This window comes from Lithobates pipiens, unplaced genomic scaffold, assembly GCF_037356315.1.
Source record: "Lithobates pipiens isolate NorthernLeopardFrog02 unplaced genomic scaffold, aLitPip1_a1.2 Scaffold_27, whole genome shotgun sequence".
In the NCBI taxonomy this organism is placed as follows: domain Eukaryota; kingdom Metazoa; phylum Chordata; class Amphibia; order Anura; family Ranidae; genus Lithobates; species Lithobates pipiens.
In genome coordinates this window covers 81,865,027-81,882,291 of record NW_027507788.1, presented here as the reverse complement: position 1 = coordinate 81,882,291, position 17,265 = coordinate 81,865,027, and the positions used below count along the sequence as shown (strand labels likewise).

General features: G+C 45.2%; 1 protein-coding gene across 6 annotated transcripts in view; it reads right to left on the bottom strand.

The window, feature by feature from the left end:
- LOC143933942 (sodium-dependent neutral amino acid transporter B(0)AT2-like) overlaps positions 1-17,265 on the bottom strand; it is a 231,952-nt gene that overhangs the window by 73,497 nt on the left and 141,190 nt on the right. Inside the window, exon 1 of one of the 6 annotated variants that reach the window (XM_077457123.1) lies at positions 13,706-13,871. The exons of the other annotated variants lie outside the window; for them this stretch is intronic. The gene's annotated coding sequence lies outside the window, so the exon portion shown is untranslated. Of the gene's footprint in view, positions 1-13,705; positions 13,872-17,265 lie in introns of those variants that run through there. 6 annotated transcript variants of the gene reach the window in all.

The following is a 17,265-nucleotide window of genomic DNA, read 5'->3' as shown; positions in this document are numbered from 1 at the left end:
AACAGGTCATGGTTTTCAGGATTTCCCTCAGATGACATGGCTGTGGTAATTCCGAAGGTCGTGAAACTGATCAAATTAACCGTGCAAAATAATTGAAAGCCTAAAATTATGACCTGTTAGGACTGGAGTTGAGAAACATTGTGCTATGCAATCTGACACCAAGCCATCATTGGTGAGGCCTCCGTGAACTTGCTTTTTTCATCACATTTCACAGATGCTCTATTGGATTGAGATCTGAAGAATCTTTTTATACATTAGATTAGGCCGAACAAGGGTCAGCATGGGCACCCTGACCGGTCTGCGGCTACACAGCCCCGTACGCAACAAACAGCAATGCACTGTGTTCTGACACTTTTCTTTTGGAACCAGCATTAACTTTTTCAACAGTTTGAAAAATTGTGTAATACAGTGGCTATTCAATTGCATCAGACTACATGGGAAAGTCTTTGGGTCCCCACGTGCATCAGTTAGCCTCGACCGCCAATGGCCGTTTCACCTGCTCACCAGTCCTTGCTTGGACCACTACTAGTAGGTTCTGACTTGAGAATATTCCATAAGAGCTGTAGCTTTAAAGTTGCTCTGACCCAGTCATCTAGTCATCATAATTTGGTCCTTGTGAAAGTCGCTGAAATCCTTATGCCTTATCCTTAAAATATCTCACCCACTTTCAGGTGCCACTGTAACAATATAATCAATATTATTGACTTTACCTGTCAGCGGTCAGAATAGTATCGCTGAGTGGTACATATGCTCCAGGTAGTTCTTACTACTGCCACTATGACCGCGACAAATTCTTAAAGAATTACCGACAGTTCTCAGATTAGGAATCTGGCAGTAATTAGGACCAACTTTGAATTGACGTACAGTGTACACCAGTACTCAGAGTGGGCCATGGCTGTACTGGGAAGCTGTAATGTATATATGACAGTTTTGAGCGCAGTGCTATACCATTTAGCTGTTGAATAGGCGATTCCCCAGCCGATACCAAAATCTAAAAACAGGGATAGGGGTGATGTCACTGCCCAAATATAAGTATAGGCCATCTTTGGGAAATTACTTGTCACTGGATTGGCAGAGTCTGATGGAGAACTGAGAGATTAGTTCCCAGTCTGGTCCAATTTAATTCTGATTGACAGCAAATGGGCAGATTTGAAAGCCTCTATTGGACTGATGTACGCTGTCAATCAAAAGCAAAGCGGATCTGATGGTGAACTAGTATCTCTTGGCAGATGCTCTTGCTTTCTGCCAGTTATAAAATTATAATATATATATATATATATATATATATATATATATATATATATATATATACATATACATATACATATACATATACACACACACACACAGTGGTGTGAAAAAGTGTTTGCCCCCTTCCTCATTTCCTGTTCCTTTGCATGTTTGTCACACTTAAGTGTTTCGGAACACCAAACCAATTTAAACAATAGTCAAGGACAACACAAGTAAACACAAAATGCAATTTGTAAATGAAGGTGTTTATTATTAAAGGTGAAAAAAAATCCAAACCATCATGGCCCTGTGTGAAAAAGTGATTGCCCCCTAAACCTAATAACTGGTTGGGCCACCCTTAGCAGCAACAACTGCAACCAAGCGTTTGCGATAACGTGCAATGAGGCTTTTACAGCGTCCTGGAGGAATTTTGGCCCACTCATCTTTGCAGAATTGTCCTAATTCAGTTACATTAGAGGGTTTTCGAGCATGAACAGCCTTTTTAAGGTCATACCACAACATCTCAATAGGATTCAGGTCAGGACTTTGGCTATGCCACTCCAAAGTCTTCATTTTGTTTTTCTTCAGCCATTCGGTGGTGGACTTGCTGGTGTGTTTAGGATCATTGTCCTGCTGCAGAACCCAAGTTCGTTTCAGCTTGAGTACACGAACAGATGGTCGGACATTCTCCTTCAGGATCTCTTGGTAGACAGCAGAATTCATAGTTCCTTTTATCACGGCAAGTCTTCCAGGTCCTGAAGCAGCAAAACAGCCCCAGACCATCACACTACCACCACCATATTTTACTGTTGGTATAATGTTCTTTTTATGAAATGCAGTGTTCCTTCTACGCCAGATATACTTGGACACACACCTTCCAAAGAGTTCCACTTTTGTCTCATCGGTCCACAGAATGTTGTCTCAAAAGTCTTGGGGATCATCAAGATGTGTAGTGGAGAAATTGAGACGAGCTTTGATGTTCTTTTTGCTCAGCAGTGGTTTTCTCCTTGGAACTCTGCCATGCAGGCCATTTTTGCCCAGTCTTTTCCTGATGGTGGAGGCATGAACGCTGACCTTAACTGAGGCAAGTGAGGCCTGCAGTTCCTTGGACGTTGTTGTGGGGTCTTTTGTGACCTCTTTGATGAGTCGTCGCTGCGCTCTTGGGGTAATTTTGGGCGGCCGGCCATTCCTGGGAAGGTTCACCACTGTTCCATGTCTTCGCCATTTGTGGATAATGGCTCTCACTGTGGTTCGCTGGATTCCCAAAGCTTTGGAAATGGCTTTATAACCCTTTCCAGACTGATAGATCTCAATTACTTTCTTTCTCAATTGTTCCTGAATTTCTTTGGGTCTCGGCATGATGTGTAGCTTTTAAGGATCTTCTGGTGGACCTTACTGTGTCAAGCAGCTCCTATTTAAGTGATGCCTTGATTGTGAACAGGTGTGGCAATAATCAGGCCTGGGTGTGGCTAGAGAAATTTAACTCAGGTGTGGACAACCACAGTTATAGTATGTTTTAACAAGGGGGGCAATCACTTTTTCACACAGGGCCATGATGGTTTGGATTTTTTTTCACCTTTAATAATAAACACCTTCATTTACAAATTGCATTTTGTGTTTACTTGTGTTGTCCTTGACTATTGTTTAAATTGGTTTGATGTTCCGAAACACTTAAGTGTGACAAACATGCAAAGGAACAGGAAATGAGGAAGGGGGCAAACACTTTTTCACACCACTGTATATATATATATATATATATATATATATATATATATATACACACTATCCAGTTCTAATTTATATATTGCACACACACACAAATGTCTTGATCAAATATGCAACCAGGCCATTTCCCAAACTTGGATGTAGGGAAATAAAACTACATATTAAATAAAGTGAAGGTCAGGATGCCAAGTGCAGCTACACCTATCTACCAATCAGCAATTACTTTTTATCATCATCTTACATCAAGATAAAAAGAGTGATATCTGGTTGCTACAGACAACATCAATGTACACATCATCCCTGCTCTTTGCAGCGCTTTGTTGAATAGGGTAATTTGCGGTTAAAAGGTATCAAGATATCTGAGAGACGTTACACATTTTGTCATGTCCCAGCTGAATTCCAGCCTTCTCCATTGACACCCTGCCCTCCTTCTGGGTCACCCTCCACAATCTCACTTCTTCTGAAATACCACTGGTGTTTTATAGTACGTAGATTAATTTTCTGATTGCTAGCAACATTCCTGTTAATGTTAACCACAGCAAAATCATGCCATGCAGCACCTGGACACTAAAAACTTGGCTCACCTTGTATAAAAGTATATCCTTTGACTTGCTGTCCATCAACTTACATTTCCATAAAGGCAGAGGCAGACTCGCCACTGGTACTTTACTAATGCTAGCCATACACTAGCAAACTTTTGTTAGGAAGTTTGCATATAGAATCAGAAAAGTAATTTGCCAAAGTATTCAATAGAACTAGAAAAGTTTTGTGGTTGCCATGTCAAAGTTTTGAACTTTCCCTATGACTTTAGGATGGACATGCGCATTAGAGACGGTTCACAATGGTCTGACATGCACTTGAGAACTTTGAGTTGCATGACATGTTAAAATCAACGGTTCCCTATGAGTCGTCTTAACCGATTCAAGACCATACCAGGCCTTTTGAGTCTGGTATGGATCATGAAGGGGAACCCCGTGCCAAGACCAGACCCTTCATGTTGGCACCATTTTTAACAAGTAATGTTGCAGTTTCAGGCCCTTTAATATTCAACTAAAGAATAGGTCAACCCAAAAGTTCATATTGCTGATGTGTGCCTGCATTACAATGTGCTTCCTTTGTGTGAAATACCTGGTGATCCTGCTGGTCACTCCACTGGACCACACTGCTTTCCTATTAAGAACGGAGTACAGCCTGCTCTCCTTCAATGATCAGACCTCCGGTGACATGCCCCCCCCCTTTACATTCACTGGGAAGCTTAGTGTACTGATGTTTCTCCTCCCAGCTCTCCAAGATCCTTATCCAGATAATGATGGGTATGTGGATCACTTATAAAAACGGGGAACAATGTATTTATACAGTTTTTTTTTTAATGTATAAACAAAATGTTTTGCTTTTCAGTTCTATTTTAAACTGAGTAGGTTGTTTTACAAGGTGAGGGTTTCCATATTCTTTAAATATTATTATTATTTAGTTACACTATGTTACTGGGGGCCTGGCTTTTTCTAAATTAACTACAAAGAAAGTGCCTCAGTAAGTAAAGGCACTCTCATTCATCTGCTCATAGACAGGAAAGTTACTTTAAAATTCAAAAATGTAATAGTCACCTCTCAAAGCTGAACATACCATTACCTTACTACTCCATTTGGGACTCCAAACAAGGAAAGAGCGCCGTCTGTAAGCTTCAAGTCACTTACATAGAGTAGAGGGCTTTTCACATCCCATGTGACAGCTTGTCAGTGTCACAGCTAATCACAGTGAGCCCTGACATTAGAAACCAAGTTTCTGCTAAGACCAGAGTTCTTCTTTAATAGATGAATACTACAGTACAGTACAGCACAGCACAGCACTATAGCATTACAAGAAAGTTTCCAGCTAGAAGGCATCCTAGAATGGCACGAATCAGCATACATTAGGAACAGACATGTTGCGAAGGATGAACGCAGTAGATACTAATTGAAAAAGCCATGTTTATCCAGCAGTGTCGCACCACTTCAATAGAGACTGTCCTCAGTTTCATATAGCCATTAAAGAGGAAGTAAACCCTGATGAGTTTACTTCCTTTCATTCCCTGCAAAGGCAAAACATAATGGACTACTATGCATCGCATAGTAGTCCATTATGTGTCACTTACCTGACACAGGAGCCAGCGAAGTCACCGCTGTCCCCTGTAGTCCGGCGCATCCATCTTCTCGGTGGGTCTCGCAGCTCCGCCGCTGTCATTCGGCGAAGCCACGATGACGTCACTCCCGCGCATGCGCACGGGAGCCGACACGTGCGGCATCTCCGTTGGTGCCGCGCTCAGTGCGCCTGCGCGCCGCTGTCTACGGCGCATGCGCCGTAGACAGCGGTGCCTTTCTTCAGGCAAATATCTCCTAAACCGTATAGGTTTAGGAGATATTTCTTGGACCTACCGGTAAGCCTTAATCTAGGCTTACCTGTATGTCAAAGTGTGTTTACAACCACTTTAATCAGCTGATTTAACTGAATCAACTGCTGAACAGCTGAATCAACTGATTTACAAAATATTAATCTGTAGTACTACATCCAGCCAATGTGTTGAACAATACATAGTGCTAAGATGTGACCAAGCCCTAAAACCTAGTAAACACGGGTCACGCCCATTCAATAAAAACTGCCCGACATTCAGCCTGTGTGTATGGCAGCCGGTCCGACAGAAGTTTGGCCGGCTTCTGTCGGACAAGCATGCTGGAAAACCAGCAGCCTACCAGCTTGCGTTTAAATGAGAGCGATGACCAGAGTGTTCTAGTGGGGGGCGTCCCCGTGTCAGAAAACAGTAGCACAGCAGGTGAGATCGCTGCACTAACATTGGATCATTAGTACACAGTGGCTCCCACCAAAGCTGTCAGATTTTTTTCATACAACTTGCTGGGTTGAAAAACAAAAAACTTGTGTTGTGTACCAGGCTTCAAGCCACATACACACAGGATGTAAAAAACCCCAATTTATAGGCGATGCATACTAGCCCATTATGCTTTTCATTTGCAGGTCTTGTGGGGATCAAAAGAGGAAGTAAACCCCCTCATTAAATATATGGGTATATATGGGTGAAATATGTCGCATGTTCCAAAGGTAAACCTATCCTTTACATTTTATGTGGTCAAATACTTTTTTTTTATCCCAAGGTTTGATCCCATAATAAGCCAGTACCAGAAGTTTCTAGTACTGACTCAATCTCTCTTCCATAAGCAAGAATGTACAAGATCAGCTACATCAACCATTAAAGAAGTAAACCCCCGATAGGTTTTCTTCCCCTTTATTTTCCTGCAAAGGCAAAGCATAGTAGCCCATTATGTGTTACTTACCTGACACAGAAGCCTGCAATGTCCCCGATTTCCTCGCCGTCTGGAAGCGGCCATCTTCCTTCTGGGGTCGCGGACTCCGGATCTGTGACTGGCCGGAGTCGCATGCGCCCAGGAGCCACCAGTCGCGGCATTTCCTTTAATGAAACCGGCACGAAACTACCCTTCTAAAGTGCGCATGCGGCGAATACATCAGCGCATGCGCAGAAGGAATCCTCGTACGTGGAATTGTAAATATCTCCTAAACCATGTAGGTTTAGGAGATATTTACAGCACCTACAGGTAAGCCTTAATCTGGCTTACCTGTAGGCGAAAGTGTGTTGTAAGGGTTTAAAACCACTTTAATATTCACAAAAATTCAAGTTAGACTTACCGGTAACTTGTTTTCCAGTAGACTTTCAGGACAGCCACCCGAGAGATCATGGCTCCACCTCCCACAGGAAACACCTCCTCCATCAGAGCTTTTTAAGGGAAGTCTCCACGCAGCCTCCTCAGTTGTTTGTAGAGACTCTCCAACCCCAGCTGCAACACACAAGCGACAGTTATATAATAGTATTACAGCAAATCACATATACCACAGGGCGGGTTATTGCTGTCCTGAAAGTCTACTGGAAAACAAGTTACCGGTAAGTCTAACTTGAATTTTCCAAAACGACTTTCAGGACAGCCACCCAAGAGGATTACCGAGACTTACTCCATTCAGGGCGGGACAACAGCCTGTAAGACTTTCCTTCCAAAAGCCTGATCCCCAGCCGATAAAAGATCTAATCTGTAATGGCGGGCAAATGTCGTTAGACCTGACCAGGTAGCAGCCTTACATATCTGTTCGAGGGTGGTGCCAGCCTTCTCTGCCCAACTCACTGCTGTAGCCCTTGTGGAATGAGCCCGGACGCTCACTGGACTCCTCTGACCTGCACAGGAATATGCTTCCGAGATTGCCATTCTCAGCCATCTGGCTATGGTCCCTTTGGACACCTGTTTTCCCTTTCTAGTACCGGAAAATGAAACAAAAAGTGCATCAGACTGTAAAGTCTTTAGTGGCTTCTAAATAACTTAGGACTGCCCTCTTAACATCCAGGGTATGGAAATCCTCTTCTTTCTTACCCGGTGGATCAGAGAAGAATGTAGATAGAATTATCTCCTGGGAATGATTTTGAAATGATGCCACTTTGGGCAAAAAATTAGGGTCTGTTTTACGGACTATTCTGTCCAGAAAAACAAAAAAAGAACGGCTCCCTGATTGATAATGCCTGCAACTCACTGACTATGCGAGCTGAAGAAATGGCTACTAAAAAAAAAAAAAAAAAAAAAAAAAAAAAAAAAAAAAACTGTTTTCAAAGTAATCCATCTCAGGGAGGCTGAAACAATAGGTTCGAAAGGACCCTTGGTCAGGGCCTGCAGAACAGTAGACAGGTCCCAGCCTGGGAAGTTTCTAGATACGACAGGCCTAGAACGAGAAAGAGCGCTAAAAGAACCTGACTACTAGAGGGTCTGATGCCACAGATTTCTCCAAAAAGACCCCCAGAGCGGCTACCTGAACTTTTAGGGTGCTGATTGCTAATTTATTATCTGCTCTTTCCTGTAGGAATTCCAGAACTGAAGCAATCTGTCTTGGTGACCTAGCTGAAGTCCTGCACCAGAAGTATATTGCCCTGGTGACCTTCTTCCTACTGGACCACAGGGTAGCAATCAACTTATCTGAGAACCCCTTCTTCAAGAGTTGCTCTTCAGAAACCAAGCCGTAAGTCTTAGTTTTGCCAGATCTTGGATGAGAGGGCCCTGCCGGAGGAGATCTTCTCGTAGGGGGAGATGCCAGAACGGTCTTTGCTGCATCTGCAGAAGGGCCGAGAACCACAGTCTTTTGGGCCAAAAGGGGGTGATCAAAATTACCCCTGCTTCTTCTTTTCTGATTTTTCCTAACACCCAGGGAATCAACTGAAACGGGGGAGGCATAGCATAGGCGAAACTTCCAGCTGTGAGCTAAGGCATCCACTCCCAACGACCTCTCGTGCCTGTTCAGGGAGAAGAAAAGAGGGACCTGGGCATTTCCTGAGTGGCAAAGAGATCTACCTCTGTCTGACTCCATCTCTCCACGATCAGTCTGAAGACCTTCGGATTCAACTGCCACTCTGGCTCCAGAACTCGGTTCCTGCTGAGGAAGTCTGCTTTTTCGTTGGATCGCTGACAAGGAAGGACCCTTTTAGGTGGATCGCTGACAAGGATTGAGTAAACTGCTCTGCCTAGCCCAGGATACTTCTTGCTAGATCCTGAAGTGCCCTGCTTCTGGCTCCTCCCTGTCTGTTCAAATATGCCACCGCCGTGGCATTGTCTGGCAGGATCTGGACGTGTTGCTTCTGCACAACGTCTGAGAAGGCCAACATTACGCTTTCTACTTCCTTCAGCTCCCTCCAATTTGAGGACCTCTCTGTCTCTTCCACTGACCATGTGCCCTGGACCCACTGAGTGTCCACATGGGCCCCCCAACCCCAGGTGCTGGTGTCGGTTGTCAGCCACACCTGGACCGGAAAGGACCACAACAGGCCTTCCAAGAGCACCCCTTGGGCTCTCCACCACCACAGACCTCTTCTTACCGAGGTAGGAATCCTTACCAGATCGTCTAGAGAACTCTGTTGACGATCCCAGACCCTTAGTAGGAAGGCCCGAAGAGGCCTGAAGTGATGCCTTGCCCATTGGACCGCCAGAATAGAGGAAGTCAGAGTCCCCAGAACCGACATGACCCACCTGATGGATCGGGGAGGATTGCATTGTAGATGGGCAAACCCCTGTACCAGCTTCTCCTTTTCTTCTGGCAGGAAGATCTTTTGGTCTATGGAGCTGATGCAAAACCCCAGGAATGTGACTTCCTGAGCAGGCACCAAATTTGATTTCTGAAGGTTTATAATCCAACCCAACTGCCTTAGGTGGATGCAAGCTCTGTCGAGTTCCCTCTGCAAACCCTCCCTGGTCTGGGCAACAAACATCAAATCGTCCAGATAGGGAATCACTGAGATTCCCTCTAAGCGAAGAGGAGCTAATGCTTCTGCCATAATTTTGGTGAATACCCTCGGGGACAATGACAGACCGAAAGGGAGGGCTTTGAACTGAAGGTGAAAGATCTTGCTCCCTTCCTTTAGTGCCATCCTCAAGTATCTCTGAGATCCACTTCAAATCGGGACATGGAGATACGCATGCTGTAAATCTATGGATGCCATATAGCATCCCGGGTTCAAGAGGTTTCTTACTGAAAAAAAATAGAATCCATCCGAAACCTCTCGTACCTCACCAACCTGTTTAGACCCCTGAGGTTCAAAATGAGACGGAACTTTCCCGAAGGTTTCCTGACCAGGAAATTTTACACATGGGAGTAAAAACCCTGGCCTAGTTCCTCTGCTGGGACCTACCAAACAACCCCTTGAAACATTAGGTCCTGAATTAAGGACTTCATAGCAAGGGCCTTGACTGGGTCTCTGGGAACATTGGTGAACAGGAATCTTTGAGGGGGACACTCTGTAAATTCGATTTTGTAACCCTGGGAGACCATCCTCAAAATAAACGAATTCTGAGTAATGGCCTCCCACAGAGGGAGAAAACGCTGACGTCTCCCCCTTACCCTGACTAGAGAGTCATTGCGGCTTGGTGGCGGACGCAGGAGGATTGAGGAGGACTCCCCCCTTTGCCTTTGGGCTTCTGCGCCCAGGACTTCCCGTTTTCTGTCCTATCCTTAGCCTGTCCCATGGGCCCCCCAAAAAAAGTCTGCGCCGGTTTCTTCTTTACCGGAAAGGACTTTTTCCTATCTGCCGTTCAGTCCAGAATAGAATCTAACTCCGAAACCAAACAACAAATCCCCCGCAAAAAGGGATGCCACATAACCTATTTTTCAACCACAATGCCCTTCTAACCGAGTTGGTCAGGGCGGCTGACCTGGCTGTCATGTGGACAGACTCCACCGAGGCATCCGCAATGTATGCAATTGCCGCAGACAGAGTAGCAAAGGAATCCAGAATCTCCTGCTTAGGGGAATCAGCCAAAATGTGAGATTTCAACTGGTTAACCCAATGATCCAGATTTCTTGCCACACAGGTTGTTGCCATGGCCGGTTTCAAATTCATCATCACCAACTGCCAGGACCTTTTTGGAAGCAGATCCATCTTCTTATCCATAGGTTCCTTCAGCGTGCCCATATCTTCAAAAGCTAGATCCGTTGATTTTGAAACCTGAGAAAAGGCTGAGTCTAGCTTTGGAACCTTGTTCCAGACCAGGTCCGGGTTGTCTTCAAAAGAAAACCTCTTCCTGTGTGCTCTGGAAAAAAAGGTTTTTTTTTTTTCCCCTCTGGCTCCAACTAGTCCCTTTTAATCAAGTCGTATACCAAGGAATGCACAGGGAAGGTGCGAGATCTGGAATCTCCTAGCCCCGCATACATCCGGTCATGCAAGGAGAGCTCCTTTTCCTCTTCAATACCCAAAGTGGCATAAATCACTTTAAGGAGGCCTCCCACTTCTTCCAATGACAACTTGTACTTGGAAGCTGCGTCCTCTTCCTCAGATCCAGCGTGCTGCACGCGGGAGATTCAAACTGATGCAGCCGCCACTCTGACCAGGAAACAGAACCTCTGACATGCTGGCTCTTCCCGAGCATGGAAGGAGGAGAGAGAGCCCATGGGACCACCCACACCGGGAGGCAAATGGGAGGACCAGCTCCTGAAAAGTAAAAAATTTAGGTGGGAGAAAAAAAAAAAAAAAAAAAAGAAGACCTCCAGGACCACCCCAGAGGTCATGGCTACCACCGGAGGTGTTCCTCCAGGTTGGAGAAAAAACTGAGGAGGCTGCGTGGAGACTTCCCTTAAAAAGCTCTGATGGAGGAGGAGGTGTTTCCTGTGGGAGGTGGAGCCATAATCTCTCGGGTGGCTGCCCTGAAAGTCATTTTGGAAAAGACTATTCTTCAGATGTTGTTTCGGTCATTGGGTACCTTACAGCTTAACTCCAGGCAAACCGCTAGATACATAGAAAGCATGTATTAAGGAGCTGTTTTGTCTCTCTAGTTCTGAATTTTACACAGCTCTACCACAACACACAGCCCTGTCTGGTAAGGAGCAAATCTAATATTTATTTGATGTAAAGCAATGCAATATTTGCTGGTCTCCTCCCCATCCTATAAATGGGCAGTAAAAAGAAGCAGCAGACTGATGAGCTAACAAATCAAGTATCTCTTTGCCAACGAATTAGATACAGAGAGTGGAAAACTGCTGCATGCACTGAGAGAGGTCAATCAAACCCAGAAAAATATTTATATATAATAGTGCTGCGCAATGTAGAGAGGAAAGGCGAGGGGAAAGATAGAAGGGGGGGGGGGGGGTGGAGGAGAAAATGGGAGAAAGAGACTCCAACTAGGGATGCACCGAATGGGTTTTTTGGTGCCAAAACCGATACCGAAAATGAAAAATACACTAGGCCGAAAACCGAAACCGATACCGAAAATGACTGTTTTCAAAAAATATTTTTATACAGGAGGTGGTCAGAGGCTGGCGACGCGGTACAGGAGGTGGTCAGAGGCTGGCGACGCGGTACAGGAGGTGGTCAGAGGCTGGCGACGCGGTACAGGAGGTGGTCAGAGGCTGGCGACGCGGTACAGGAGGTGGTCAGAGGCTGGCGACGCGGTACAGGAGGTGGTCAGAGGCTGGCGACGCGGTACAGGAGGTGGTCAGAGACTGGCGACGCGGTACAGGAGGTGGTCAGAGACTGGCGACGCGGTACAGGAGGTGGTCAGAGACTGGCGACGCGGTACAGGAGGTGGTCAGAGACTGGCGACCTGATAAGAGATAAGTGCAGCCAGTGTTGCCCCCTGTGATGCAGCCAGTGTGTGTTGCCCCCTGTGATGCAGCCAGTGTGTGTTGCCCCCTGTGATGCAGCCAGTGTGTGTTGCCCCCTGTGATGCGGCCAGTGTGTGTTGCCCCCTGTGATGCGGCCAGTGTGTGTTGCCCCCTGTGATGCAGCCAGTGTGTGTTGCCCCCTGTGATGCAGCCAGTGTGTGTTGCCCCCTGTGATGCAGCCAGTGTGTGTTGCCCCCTGTGATGCAGCCAGTGTGTGTTGCCCCCTGTGATGCAGCCAGTGTGTGTTGCCCCCTGTGATGCAGCCAGTGTGTGTTGCCCCCTGTGATGCAGCCAGCGATGCCCCTCTGCAGTGAAGAGAGCCGTCTGGTTGAATAGAGCGCCGGGAACATCACAGCTTTAATTTCAATAGCTGTGTGTTCTGTCGCGCGCCGTCACACACAGCCCCTCCCTCTTGTCCAGGCACTTTGATAGACAGATCACCCGTCCAATCTGGACGGGTGATCTGTCTATCAAAGTTCCCCGGACAAGGGGGAGGGGCTGTGTGTGACGGCGCGCGACGGGGAACACACAGCTATTGAAATTAAAGCTGTGATGTTCCCGGGGCTCTATTCAACCAGACGGCTCTTTTCACTGCAGAGGGGCATCGCTGGCTGCATCAGTCCTGCGCTATTCACCCCCATCATGGGAGGCACCAGGGGCGGGGCGGGGGTTCCGCCCAGGCCCCGCCCCATTTTCGGCTCAATTATCGGCCGTTTTTTCCTTTCGGCAAATTGCCGAAAGGGGCATTTTCGGCCGATATGTTTCGGCGGCCGAAATTTCGGTGCATCCCTAATTCCAACGGTGGAAAAGCAAGGCAAAAGGGGTAAGTGAATTGCTTAGAAATAAACACAGTTTAAAGAGTAATGTGCCATACACTAAGTGTACTACTAAAAAGCACTCCTTCAATTAAAAAATAAAAATACGTGTGACATAGGATACGTGACATCCACGAATGTGGATATGAATATTCATACAAAGCTATTAAAATCTGGAAAAATACTATTGAGATCAGAAAAATTCCATACAAATTATTACCATGTGCAGTGCATAACGTGGTAATCCAACAGTTAGGAAAAAGTGCAAGTGCCAAAATCTATCCGTGCAAACACTGCAAACATCACAATCAATATAATATAAAAAGGAAATTATTTATCCATGCAGTCCATATAAATGAATGTGCAAAACTGCAGATGCAAAAAAAAGTCCAAAAGGTAAAGTGCCAGTGCTCTATAAGTCATGCGGACAAAAGGTGAACATTTCTTTCCTTCACTCCGTTCAATAAGTGGACCGACTGATGAGCTGATCCCTCTATCACTCTGCCTTTTCCTTGCATTAGCATGCACCTTGCATTATTGAATGGCTTCTCCCCCAGTCTAAGCTCTGCTGTACAGAGACTGCCGATACAAGATCAAATTCAGGAACCTGCATTGCTTATATTTGGAAAATAGATTTAAAGCTCAACTCTAGGAATCAGGAAAAAAAATGCCCTTGTAAGCACCCGCAGCACCGCAATAGTAAAATGCTTGATAACTTTAGGGGAAGAGGAATACAATATAATACCTACCATATTCCTTCCTCTAGCAGGCTCTAAAGCTCTTCTCCACTCTTGGTTATGCACCTGCCTTGCGGTTCTCATGTGCAATAGAAGATCTTTGGTCCTGCATTGTACTTAATGACATTAGTGTGGGACCACGAGCCACGCAGTCTTACAGAAGAGACATCAGGGTGACAGTTCACACAGCCGGAGTCTGCAAGAGCGAGGAGTAAGGTATTACATCCAATTGCTCTACTCCTATAGTCAACGAGCATTTAACCCTTGCAAGGTTAGAGTTTTGTCATTTATAGAGTTGGGCTTTACAATATATAAATGAATACAGAGCTGAATTCATGTGTGCCTTCAAATCTGCCAATTTTAGCTTTAAAATTATAAAAAATAATTCACAAGAACTTGCAATACTGATTTACTTATGTGCAAGATATGAGTGAGATATGGAGCTGGCTGGAGTGATTGAAATTGGCTCAGCCTGACCAATGACGTGGCACTGGTGACATGACCTCCACTGCAGGAGGTAGTGATCTTTAACTTTGCTAAATTCATGTACGGCTATTACTTCAAAAAGTTGTGTTAAAGTGACAGTGTTTGTGTTCTTTAAAGAGGAGGTCAACCATACCTGCCTCAAAGTTATTAACAGAAACATGTTCAAACACGCTCACTTCCTTTGTTAAACCTCTTATTATTATGTGCTGTAAAAGATAATTACATATTGTAAATGTAATATTGAGCAAAGGACTTTCTTTGCAGGCCCATGGATCCAAGCAGAAGAGGCTCTGGTGGTCTATATGGGAAGATGTTGTCAAATATGTATAAAATTCCTAATGGAAACAATATTCTTCCACTGTTACATTAATTACAGAGCCCTGGATGGGAAGCTGTAAAAACCAGAGCAAAGAGGTGGCCATTTTCCACATCAACCAGATTTATGTGGATTTTTTTCATTTATCATTAAAGTGACACTAAACAATATCCTTATTCTCTAAAACAATCCATACACATCCACTTTCTAATGGCCTGTAGCCTATTCCTCATGAAATTGTGTTTTCGGCCTTCTTGTACGATTCTTTATTAGCTCCTGAACATCAAATTTTCCCCTCACTTTCATTTGCTTGGAAGGAGCAGTGCACATTAGATGCGGTCACAAGACCCAATTTCCCCCTCATTTCCCTGAGCATTGTACATCAATTGCGGTCAAGTGCACACTACGCATCCCGTAGTCCACAGTCTATCTTGAGAGTGAGCAAAAGAGGGTGGCTGCATTCCTATAAACAGCGGGACCGAAGAAAACAAAATCTATCCACCCTCGAACAGCCGCAAGAAAGAAAACAAAATATACGAATGGAATTTGAAGAGCACAGAAAAGGGCCACTTTAAAATAATGAAAGAAAAAAAATCCTCACAAAACTTCACAACACAACTGTCAGAGAAGAATGCAAAACTACCTGTTTTCCGTTCATTTTCTGAATTACAGATGAAATTGCCATCTCCTTTCAAGCTGTCATCGGAGAACCTGAAAAACCTACATTGCGTTACCTCCCCCTCCCAAAAGTATTCATGCCCCTTGAAAATGTTCCACTTTTTTTGTCATGTTACAACCAAAAACGTAAATGTATTTAATTGGGATTTTATATGATAGACTAACACAAAGTGGCACATAATTGTGAAGTGGAAGGACAATGATAAATGGGTTTACATTATTTTTTTTTTACAAATAAATATGTGAAAAGTGTGGCGTGCATTTGTTTTCAGCCCCCCTTTACTTTGATACACCCAATTTAAATCTAGTGGAACCAATTGCCTTCAGAAGTCACCTAATTAGTAAATGGAGTCCACCTGTGTGTAATTTATTCTCAGTATAAATACAGCTGTTCTGTGAAGCCCTCAGGGGTTTGTTGGAGAACCTTAGTGAACAAACAGCATCATGAAGGCCAAGGAACACACAGACAGGTCAGGGATAAAGTTGTGGAGAAGTTTAAAGCAGGGTTAGGTTAAAAAAAAATAACCCAAGCTTTGAACATCTCACAGAGCACTGTTCAATCCATCATCTGAAAATTTCAGTATGGCACAACTGCAAACCTACCAAGACATGGCCGTCCACCTAAACTGACAGGCAGGGCAAGGAGAGCATTAATCAGAGAAGTAGACAAGAGGCCCATGGTAACTCTGGAGGAGCTACAGAGATCCACAGCTCATATGGGAGAATCTGTCCGCAGGACAACTATTAGTCATGCACTCCACAAATCTGGCCTTTATGGAAGAGTGACAAGAAGAAAGCCATTGCATAGTTGCCAACTGTTCTGAATTTCCCGGGACATTCCCGGGATTAGGACATTTGTCCCAAATTAATTTTGTCCCGGGAAATTCAAATTTCCCGTTTTTTTGCCGCCGGCCGCAGACCTCAGCCGGCTGCCATTTTTAAGAAGACCAGAAGCTGGTCTTCAACAGAGAACCTGTGGCCCCGCCCACCCCCGCTGCCAGTGTATGTGTGTGAAGAGCCGTGGGCGGCGCCACAGTTCAAAGTCAGCGCGGCAAAGACAGCTGCCGCTTGGAGGACGACAGGAGATCATATGTCCTGTCGGGGGCCAGTGAGTCCGTGCAGTGAATTGGGCGCCAGTCTCGTGGATGTGGGCGCCGGTCTGGAGATGTGGGGGCGCCGGTCTGGATGTCAGAGGGGCATCAGATGTAAGGAGGGGCTCCGCTGATGGATACAGATGTGAGGAAGGTACCTCTGATGGGGCACCTGATGTAGGGACAGTCTCCGCTTGGGACACCTGATGGAATCTGGTGGCAGGCAACGTGGCTAGTGATGCGTTCATGGCTCCCACTGATTCTGCATTATGGTGAGTTGAATGATTTCATTTCATATTACAATGTAATAATAGAAATAATGCGCTTCAATCATCCTGACACCATAACAATCATGGCGCCGGGATGATTAAAGCGCTAACACCAGGTATTTGGAGCATCTTTATCTGCTGATTGTCAAACTCTGGAAAACACCTATTGCTATTGTGGTGTAGGATCGGGGGGGCTGCTGTCCCTCCTTTCCCTCTCCTTTCTCCCCGCATTCATCTCAGACTCTAACCACACCCCTTTGAGCCACGCCCCCATTTCAGCCACATCCATATCTTGCTGCGGCGCGCTTCGCCTTTTTCTATGCCACACCTATAACCGCATGCCCACCCCCTAATTATAATACAACTCTGCCTACTGACAAAAAAAGTGTCCCAATTTTTTTTACAATGTTGGCAACTATGCCATTGTTGAAAGAGCGCCATAAGAAGTCCAGTTTTCAGTTTGCGAGAAGCCATGTGGGGAACACGGCAAACGTGGAAAAAGCTGCTCTGGTCAAAGGAGACCAAAATTGAACTTTTTGGTCTAAAAGCAAAACCCTATGTGTGGCAGAAAACGAACACTGCACATCACCCTGAACACACAATCCCCACCGTGAAACATAGTGGTAGCAGCATCATATTGTGGGGATGCTTTTCTTCAGCAGGGACAGGGAAGCTGGTAAGAGTTGATGGGAAGATGGATGGAGCCAAATACAGGGCAATCTTAGAAGGAAA